The sequence below is a fragment of the Hyperolius riggenbachi genome, chromosome 3 (genome assembly GCF_040937935.1).
Source record: "Hyperolius riggenbachi isolate aHypRig1 chromosome 3, aHypRig1.pri, whole genome shotgun sequence".
Taxonomy (NCBI): Eukaryota; Metazoa; Chordata; class Amphibia; order Anura; family Hyperoliidae; genus Hyperolius; species Hyperolius riggenbachi.
Genome location: NC_090648.1, coordinates 289034084 through 289044991, shown reverse-complemented (window position 1 = coordinate 289044991; position 10908 = coordinate 289034084). Strand labels below are relative to the sequence as shown.

The 10908-nt window shown below is 40.5% G+C and overlaps 1 long non-coding RNA gene across 1 annotated transcript in view; it reads left to right on the top strand.

Moving 5' to 3' along the window:
- Positions 1-1204: 1204 nt before the first annotated feature.
- The window catches only part of LOC137561426 (uncharacterized), a 28324-nt gene continuing 18620 nt past the window's right edge, over positions 1205-10908 (top strand). Inside the window, exons 1-3 of the long non-coding RNA XR_011030006.1 lie at positions 1205-1390; positions 3190-3333; positions 7260-7390. This is a non-coding gene — a long non-coding RNA (uncharacterized lncRNA). The remainder of the gene's footprint in view (positions 1391-3189; positions 3334-7259; positions 7391-10908) is intronic.

Below are 10908 nucleotides of genomic sequence, written 5' to 3'. Positions count from 1 at the left end.
AATTTGTAGTCTAGATAAGAAAGTGGACAGAGCATAAAACAGACAATCAATTTACATGGGAAAATGTAAACTGTAGCCATTCTTACACTGTTAAGGGAAGGGCACAGTTGCTCACTGAGTGACTGGGATTAATATTCAGAAAAGTTGGTGGAGCCTACAAAAGCCAATCAAAATTCACCTATTGATTTTCAAGTAGAATATTTAAATTGCTGCCCTTCTTATAATGTTAATGGCAGATACCTTAAGCCTGGAACAGTTGGTCATTGGGTGACTGGGGTTCGAATTAAGAAAAGGGAGCAGAGCCACATTTCATTTCAAAGGAAACATTTTAATTATTGATGCCAAGGACCCAAAACCTCATAAACTTGGTCACTGAGTGACTATGTCAAGGTTAGAAAAAGAGGGTGGAGCCAACAGTCAAATACATACTTGGGGAACGCCGGGTCTTCCACTAGTATATAAATAAAAGTCTAACACCCCTCCCCCATTACCCCATATGCTAATATGAATTTCTTCCCGCCTCCTGAACCTACCACTCAGCACAAATCCCTTCCTAAATGTCTAACCCTATGACCCCTCTCATTGCAAACTTTTAGCTGGGTGGTTTTAGCTCTGTGTTTTGGGCCAATATCCTGTTGCAGGATCACTGAGTTGGAACTGAGAAAAAGCTTTCTAACACTGCACAGTATGTCTTATGCAGCAAAGCATCCCCAAAACATAACTTAACCTCCTCTATGTTTCACGGTAGGTATTGTGCTCTTTTTTTAAAAGCTTAATTTTACTTCTGTGGAAATAGCGCTGGCAGGACTTTCCAAAAGGCTCCATTTTTACTCATCTAATCTAAGGATATTCTTTTGAAAGGATTGTGGATTGTAAATATGCATTTTAGCAAATTCCAGTTTGGTTAATTTAGTCTAAAACCAGTCCACCAGTCCACTACCAATAAGAAAGCAGATTGCACAATCACTTTATGTCTCTGTTGTACTGTGCATGGCTTTTGGTGCAAGGCACTTCCACCCTTTTCTCTGCTCAGTGGAAGGGGGAAGTACAGCACTGATAACAAAGACAGGATTATTAAAATCCTGGCTAAACAGGTTTGCAGTTTGATATTGCTGCAGCATTTTCCATGGTGTTATCCCTGCCAGTTTACCTGTCTATTTGTCTGCCTGTCAGTTGACATGCCACTCCTGTCAGTTACCTGCCAGTCCAGACCACAGTTTGTCATCCTGGTCTGTGTCAGTCCAGCCTGCAGTCCATCATCCTTGTCCCTCTTAGTCCTGTCCACAGTTTACCATCATGCTCCCTGGCAGTCCTGTCCACACCTTGTCCTCTGGGTCTCTAACTGTGTTATCAACTGTTGTCATCTTGTTCCCTGTTGACCCAATCAGTAGTAAGTAGACTCTTCCTTGCCTTATCCACACTGCAGGGTTGGTCATCCTGTCACTGGTGGGGGGGAAGCAGTCCCAGAGGCTGCAACCTGGTGGTCACTAGCAGCGAAGTCACTAGTGGCACTAGCTGTCACTAGCAGCAACCCTTGAGGGACACTTTCATGGAGACCAGTGGATACTAAGACTCCACACCCTGGGAAAGCCCCATATTTCCCCCAGTGCTGGGATCAACAGTGGCCCTGATTTGACAGTTTCCAATGCAGCAGGCACACTGTCTAGTTTCTGGGTGCTTGGTGAATTGACTTATGACAAAGTCACATTAGTCACAGCAGTCAACATAAGTCACCAGCACACCAGTATTTCATCAAATGCTTCACACTTTTATTGTGCAATCATGTCCACACAGTAACCATGTTATTGTGTGGACATGATTGCACAATAAAAGTGCAAAGCATTTGATGAAATACTGGTGTGCTGGTGACTTGTGTTGACTGCAGGGCCCTGATTTGGTGATAAGAAACTTACATGCAGCAAGTTTTTTTTATTACCTGAAATTGAATCAGGCCTTTGTCTGGTTTGCGCTTTCAAAGATTGCCTGAAAGATTTGATGTTAAAAACTCAAGTTAGAGTACTTCTGAGTACTAGTATGATTGATGTGCTATGGATTAATTCTAGTTTTTCTGCCTTCTTCCATGTGACAGCACACACAGCCCGAACCCTTTTCCATGAGATATGATTCTGCTCCTACCATTCTTACTGGCGTCCAGATTGTTGAGTGAAGCCTGGCAACTGGAGTCTTCTGTCTGAATGATAACATTGGGCACATGCTCACACTTACAGGTGCCATGTTGGGGGGTGGGGGTCGGTGGCTTTGGAAGGCACTTGAAGATATATAAGTTGGAGGTGGCAGCACAGAGCAATAGTCATGCTGCTGAGATGAAGCCTTACCATTTACTGAGAGGTTATAGGTACCCTTTAAATGGTGGGGAAAAAAATATTTGAAACTAAAAGTATTACACATTTTTTACAACACATTATACCAGCAATGCACCCCAGATAGTCATTAAACTACTCAGGACACTAATGACTTTACCCCACGGCCATCACTGAAGCAGTGCTGGGCCGAAATTACGCATGAGCGTAATTACGCATCGTAATTCAATGTAAATTTACGCGTAAGCGCTACGCGTAAATTACAGTCTTACGCGTAATTATTTACGCGTAAGCAGTAAAGTGGTATCGTAATTACACTGTCTACCGTAATTGCTAGGTATGCGTAATTTTACGAACACTTACGCGTAATTTTACGCGTAATTACTAACGTACTAACATCCTAAGCAACCAATAGTATCTTCTCCCGCCCTTCAGTATAAGCGTACGTTTTGACGCATACGAATGATACGTACGCAATAACTGTCACATTGACGGCTATTGCGTACATATCGTCCGTATGCGTAAAAAAATACGCATTAATGGGTATTACGGCACTACGCGTAACATCATAGTGTAAGCGCCTACATTACGGTATCCTTACGTGTAACTGCGTAAGTTTACGCGTAATTACAGTGATGTACCGTAGATAATTTCCTACGCCGTAACCGTAATTGCGTAATGCGTAATAGCGTAAAATTACGCGTAATGATCCGTAAGCGTAGATTTTTCCATTACGACCAGCACTGCACTGAAGCACCATATCTTGACAGACGTGATAAAGCATGATGCACCAAGCTAGTATATGATATGATGATGCAAGAAGTGTCAAATCCAAATAAATTGTCACACAGTTTTATACATATTGCAGGCGCAGTACTACTCTCCACCGCACTGCACTTGCTCAGACTGGCCACAACTGACTGAGCTTACGGGACCCGGTACCGGAGCTGGAGAAGACTGAGGACGATGGCGTAGGAGTGATCCGTGTGGATGGGGCTGGAGGAAGCCCCAGGTATGTATAAAACTTTGAATATATTTTGTCTCTGGTACACTTTAATACCAGCCACCAAACACCAGGAAAGCATTTTTGAAGCAGTGTGGAAAAGGATTCTGATTCCATATCACTGAGAGTGAGTTAATACATACTGTAGTTACAATATGCTTTTGCTTTGAAAAATTGCTTAACACAACATTTTTGGTATGGAAAATATTATGCTAACCTAGAGTTGGATAAATAGATTTTTTTCACACCTCCTGTTATGATCACACTGATAAACTGCTTTCTCAAGCAGTAATTTGTACTTAAAGGCAACACTTTGTTTGTGAAGTAGTAATGAAGCTGTGTGCCTATATACTCTGTAAATGCAGAAGATGTCAGTTATGAAAACGTAATAAATAAATACATACATACATACATGCTAAACAATAATATCCTGCTTAGCCGGCTTGCTAGAAAAAGTATATCAATGTTTTGTAGCTGAAACATTTGAATATATACATTGTGGCCCAAATGCAATTCTCTTTTTCACCTGAGTTTTCTCCTAGGTGTAATTTACGCAACTTGTAAGTAAAATGCAGTTTAAATCACTAGCAAGAAAATAAATAATTACAATTATTTTTGGTAGTACTTTCTCACCTACTTTTTGGTACTTTTTCCATTGCAAAATGCCTAAAACTTATTTTAAATCGAAGATGAAAAATTATCTCCTAGGAGAAAACTCAGGAGAAAAAGTGAATTGCATATGGGCCTGTGGGCCGTATGCAATTCACTTTTTCACCTGAGTTTTCTCCTAGGAGATAATTTTTAATCTTCGATTTAAAATAACTTTCCAGCACTTTTCAACTAAAAAGTACCACATAAGTAGGTGAAAAGGTACTATCAAAATTATTTTGAGTATTCTCTTGCTTTCTGATGGCTTAAAAGGCATTTTATTGCCAAGTTTAAAAATATCACCTAGGAGAAAACTCAGGAGAAAAAGTGAATTGCATATGGGCCTGTATGTGTTCCTAGTTGTTCTCCTTTACAGCATACCTAATGTGACATTTGACATGATGAGATAAACATAGGTACATGTAGTACTAGCCCTACTAAGAAATTGTCTGAAGTCTATTTGTGTTTTCCACTGCAGCAAGAGCTTTTAGCTATGTAAATTAGCTTATAAAAAAGCTTGTCAAATCAAATCTAATGCAATTTATAAAAAAGGAAGTATCCTTGATCAATGTTCAGTCATTCTGCTGATCAAATGTTAATTGCTCAGCGGAAGAACCATGAGAGCATGGTTCTGTAGCTTTGTACTGCAGTAAGTCATACAAAGCTTATTGCTGCGCAGAGAGAGGGAAATTATATCAAATATTTGCTAAGATCTATCTAGATATACAGAAAGACATTCATTGCTTAGCTACCACATCTATATAGTGTATGTCCAGCATTAGTAAATCAGGGCCTAGCTGTATGTAAGGATAATGATATATACGGCCACAGTAAATGTTAGTGCTATATAAAGGCACAATTGCAGTGCTGCTTTCATCTTGTATACTATACATTCCATTTATATGTTTAACCTCCTGTAGATCTCCATGCGGGCAATGCATGGTCCTGCACACAAAGAACAAATTACTGACATTTTTTAAAAACTGAATGGTGGCATCTTTTAAAAGTTGTACTTGTATTCAGCATGGCAGAAAACGGAGAATGTAAAGACCAAACACTGAAATTCACAATAACCAACAAGAAATGATTTTTGAACTGACTTTGCTGAATTAAGTAAAATATGCTATAGATATATCTGCACAGCACAGCTCTTGCTGCACTCTTACTGAAATGCTTGAGATTTATTTTTCGTCTGTACTAAGAAAATACGTTAGAAATAACTGTTATGTTGTTTCCGGTCTCTACTGATGTTCTAAGCTGAGTTTAAATTTTCTATGTCCCAAGCCCATGTTAATACTAACAATTTACTCTGAATACTAACATAGGTACAAAATAAATAATTGTTTCCGGCCAGGCAAAAAAAAGAAAAACACACACATAATACACACACACACTAAACTAAAACATTGTCTTTGCAGCACATTGTGTCTCTAATTAGAGTGGAAGGAGGCAGAAGCTTGCTGGTGTCAGTCCGTGTTTAGCATGCCCTGGAGCTTTAAGCTAGTCCTGTGGGTATCAAAGTGCACTAATTAAATGAGGGGTCCACAATGCAGTACTAAACATCAGAGTGACAGAAAAAGTCCAGTGTCCTCAGTGCCTTTGAGAATCTATGGCCCACGCTAATTACCCATTGTTCAATTGACTTCCCATTTCACAAGCAATGAATGGCTCCTTCTTAACCCCCTCCCCCTTTTTCTATTTTACCATCTTTGCCTTGGCCGCCTAATTAATCTTATGGAAATCTCCCGAAGCCAGATTCCAGCAAGGTTGCCCCTATGTTTATAATTTGATTTGTGATGATAAAAGTGAAGGCGCCTGGTGATGGAACAGTGTCATTTTCAAAACTCTTGAGAATCATAGAGGCTATCAATCTTACCAACGTGCATAGCAAACTGATATCCTAGAAAATTAACTTCAATTAATAACAGAAATCCCCTGACAATCAAGGAAGTAGAGCTTCTTTAGAAGAAAACCTTCAAAGATATCTTTAGCTTGTCTTTTATATGCAGACATCATTTTTATGTGAATCTCAGTAAGAGGCTCACGTTATTCCACAATCATATGCAGTGCTCATTTAGCTAGCATTGCTTTATTTATATATCAACAATGTGTACAACGGTCTCATCTGTCTTAAGTGGTTAATATCAATAATTTTTTGGCAGGACCTTTCTTAAATAACATCAACAATAAGATATATTTTCATAAATACGGTTCTTTTAAAAAGTAATTTTAACTCATTAAAGACTAATTGAGGCTAAACATAATCAATTAATTTAAGCCCAAAAGTTGTACATACAATTTTATGAATTGTTTATGCTTTACTAAATGGGTGTAAGGGTACTATAAGATTCAAGGCACTTGAACCTTTTAGTCTGTTGCTGTTGACATCATCACCAGGGATGAGAATCATCAGCCTTATAACGTCTTTTAATATTTTTCTTCCTCCAATTACAAATGCAGATCAAACGCCCAGATTGCTGTTAAATACAGAAGCAATTCTAATAATATTTGTAGTTAGTTGTTGGATAACATAAATCTAGCACTCAGTTAAGTTTTAAACATAAAACTGAGTCCTTTCTGGAGTGAAAGTCATGTGCTGACAGGTGACAACTGAATACATATTGGAATGGCATTTTCTTTTCAACAAGTGTCATTCAGAAAACCCTGTTTTTGCTATGTCATTACTCTAGATCCCATCTGCAAATACATTTATGAAGATGCATTATATGATGTAAACTTTTACATTACACGTGAATAACATGTAATGATGACATATACAGTATTTTGCACTTTGCTTATATACAAACAGGGACCTAACTATGGTCGTAACAGCCATAGCAGCAAAAGAAGTGGAAGGGGTGAAATATGTTCTTGTCAGTTTTTTATTCCCACCCTACCTCTCTGTTGACTCTATGCATTGGTGCATAGCTCAGGAAGGGGTGTGGGATGTGGGCATGGTTAATCCAAATTTTGCTATGATCACCCAGGGGTCATACTTTTCTTAGGGCCAATTTCCACTACACACAGATTGGATGCAGAATTGATGCAGAATAGATGCAGAAAAACTGACTACAATCAATGCCTATGGGAAAATTTGCATCAGAAAACTCACATTTAGTGGAAACAGGCCCATAGGCTTTCATTGGAGTCAGTTTTTCTGCATCCATTCTGCTTCCAATCTGCATGTAGTGGAAATAGGCCCTTACTGATTGCTCCTATATATTACTGAATCAGTGGCAAAATTCACCCTTAAATAGATGACATTTCTGATATGGTATATATTACAGGCAACCAGCAAGCTCCAGTGCACAGCCTGACAAAGGTGTTGCAGGCATAGAAACAGCATGTAGGAATGTTCCTCATACTTGCCACAGTGCTCTGCCTCTCTGCTGTATGTCCCCAACATTGCATTGGAGAGGTAAGCAGCAGCCACCACATATTTCTGCACTCTCTCTTTTAAGCTGCAATGTTTTAATGGCTTAAGTTAAAGTATATCCAGCTAAGTTAATGGCTGCACTTGGGCACCAGGAGGAAGGACTTAAATAACTGCCCTTGGGGACAATTAGGGGTTAATGACTGCACTGCATAAACTATCACAGCCACTAATCCCACCTGGCCCACAAGTGAAGCTAATAACTTCTCCAGGATCCCATGTGCCGAGTGCCGACATTAACCCTTTTAGTCCTCAAGTACAGCTCCACTTCCCCTCCTTGCAGTGTGGTCAGTATCCCTCTCCCCTCCCTAGGTAGTTAGAACATCCAGTATCTGCCCCCCTGATTATCAGAGCCACCATGATCTGTCCCCATCTCCCCTCTCCAGGTGATCAGTGACCAAAATCTGTTCCTCCAAGTAATCAGTGCAGCAAGTATCTGCCCCCTGCTTCCCCTTTAATCATTGTGGCCAATGTATGTCCCATCTGCCAAACCCAGGTAATCAGTGTGACCTGAATCTGTTCCTTCATCCTAAAATGGTGATAAGTGTGCCCAGTATCTGTGCCCACATCCCCTTCCTTGTGTCACCATGCTCTAAGACATCCACTCCCACCCTCACTCCAAGGGGGCTATGCTTCTATTTCCCCATGTGAGTAATTAATGCAGACTGCAGTAGCGTAAGCCAAATACCAAGTCCAGTGTGCTGTGTCCTCCCATCTCACTCACTGATGCTTGTCATCAGGGCCACCGATAGAGCATCACATGGGAGAGAAGTGTGTGGGGCCTGAGGAATTCTGGGGCTCAATTAGAGCTGCAAGTTCTGAGGGGGATGCTTGCTGGTGTAATATAGATTCTGACTGTCAATCAATAGTAGCACTAGCTTGCTGTCTCTCCCACAGAACTCCGCTATCACTGCCACCCCATTACGGGAGAAGTAGGTGAAAGATGAGGAGGAGGACCGATGTAACTGAGTGTACACTGCACTGCAATTTAAGTTTCAGGGTTTGCCTGCTGCCCTCATGAGGCTGAGGAGGGGAGGAGGACTAGTGGACTCACTGAGGATGATTGCCTGACCTGCTTGTCCTTGCCCTGCAGCCAGCAAAGTGTATTAATGCTTAAAATAAGTATGCCGCTCAGGCAATAGTATTCACTGTGCATTTGTATCTTTTGTTTGGCAATGTTTAATGGACACGATATCAGTTGTCATCAAGGTATTTCTTTATCTATATTTCTTCTCTCTGCATTACCATTATCATGATTAGTAGAAAACTTGATTCAGAGTTGATACCCAACAAGATATCCTCTGTGGTGGGCAACTCCCTTTTGTGGAATTTATTACAACTGATAATATACATTTTTCACATACATATAACTATAATGTATGCACTTTCATCATTATACTGTATACAAAGCAGGTGTTACATAGTTTTTTTTACTTTTCATTTATATGTTCTAATTCATAAAACAAATAAAATTCCAAATTCCTTCTCAATCATCTACTCTTTATTTTAATTTTTATGCAGTTTCTCATATTTTAGTTCTATTGCTAAGTAAAATCAAAACAGTGGGGTACATTCTGAATGTGATATCTTTTACAATTTTAAAAAGCCACTGTCTACTAAATGAGGTTAAAGCAAGTTTAAATAAAGTAATTAAAAAGAAAAGTGCTTAACCAGTATAAAGCTTACTTTGGATGGAAAGGGAAACATTTCTCGAGAGGGTAATAAACTATGGAATAACATCAATTAACAACATTCTAATTTAATTAAGAGGATTCTTGTAACTTAAACTTCCAACAAGATATCGCTTTTCATATGGGCTTTGAATGTGAAAAACCCTCAGATCATATTAATGACATGTCAGTTTCAAATTTAGTCCATAATGTACATGGAAATGGGATCACTGTTGCCTGAGCATTTTTTTAAGCTATTGAGCAAACCATAGTTTGATTTTAGATTTATTTACACTGGTATACAGCCAAACACAAGCCCTAGATCTTTCATGAAAAGATTATAATTATAAATTGTAAAATTTTACATTGTCTCACTTTAATAATTATCTATGGTTATCACCAAGTCAGAGAAAGCGCCATTTTAGTAAACCTTAAAGGACTTACGAGTCCAAATAGCAAAAAAAATGTAAAGTACCTGAATTAAATTTGAATGCACGGAAGACACCATCCGCACATGGATGTCTCCTGTAGCGTGGATCGGGGAGGCCCTAGAGCTGCGCAGCCGCACTCACGTCTATGCGGACTGCGCAGCCGCGGCCAGCTCCGGCGGCCATTTTAGTGGAGACAGGAGAGCCCGACCCGGGCTGTTGGGTCGGGAGCGGCACGGGGGGACTATTGAACTGCGGGGACCGGCGGAATGGCACGGAGGGCGCGGATGGCATCCTTAACTTGATATGCCACTGTAGGCAATATAGAAATACACAGGTTAATGTAAATTTGTTGGCAAATGTGGTCAATGAGTTAAATACATGTACAGTTGCTTGTGGCACAATTTTCAGCTGATCATTGTCCACACACCAACAGGCTTATCTCCCCTACTGCACCCCATGTATTGTCTAGGCTAATGTAAGTAAAGATCAATAAATGTATGTTTGCAGTGCTGCCCTCTCCTCTCTTTATGCAAAAACTGAACTGGCTCTGGCACACATGCAAGTTGAGAGCTTAGTCAGGCAACAATGTGTGATGATTAGGAGAATCCGAATAAACTTTATATGCTATCATAGGGGAATGTACCTGGAATTGGTTTTGGCACATAGAGGTTTTGGTAATGGTAAAATATAAAACATGCAGGCTGGGTACAGTGAATATGCATAGGGTAGACAATACACATACAACAACATTGGCTAATGTGATAATACACAGTGGACAGGCCAGAAAGTGTGGTTTCGCTGGGGTCATAGTCAGTGGTGGCCTGGCTTCTGGAAGGCATCCCTGTGCGCAGAGGCATCGTTTTGTGAGTAGGTAAAGCGTCTTTTAGCTTATTCCCTTAGGTAAGGTAGAATATCTGGCTGGTCCCATTTTAGGGAATTGGCCATATAGCCATCATTTTGGGGCACACGGATGGGTGGAGTACCTTGTCCCTCAGCACTCATTTGTGCCTCATGAGCTGGTTGGCATGGCAGATAGCGGAAACATTGTTCACTGAACCCATTGCCTACTGACCACCAGAAGTGTTTCTCAATCCTCAATGCATCCTTCGCACATGATCAGAAAGAGGCTGGAGATCTTTTTATTCCTACAGCTCCCATGATGTGACCGAATTACAGTGCTGCCTGTCACTGGCATCTTTGCATGACGGAGTGTACTTCCACATTTCAAGGGGGGGGGGGCGCAGGTGGGTATGTAACAGTGGTCATCTAACGTGTGCGACTTGTGGCTTGGGCCGAAAGGTGCAAACTCTCATATGCATGCATGGGCATTCGCTTAACACGTGTATGTGTGTACGCATTCCCGCCAAATGGCCTATGTAAGCTGAGGAGTGTCAAGAGCAAC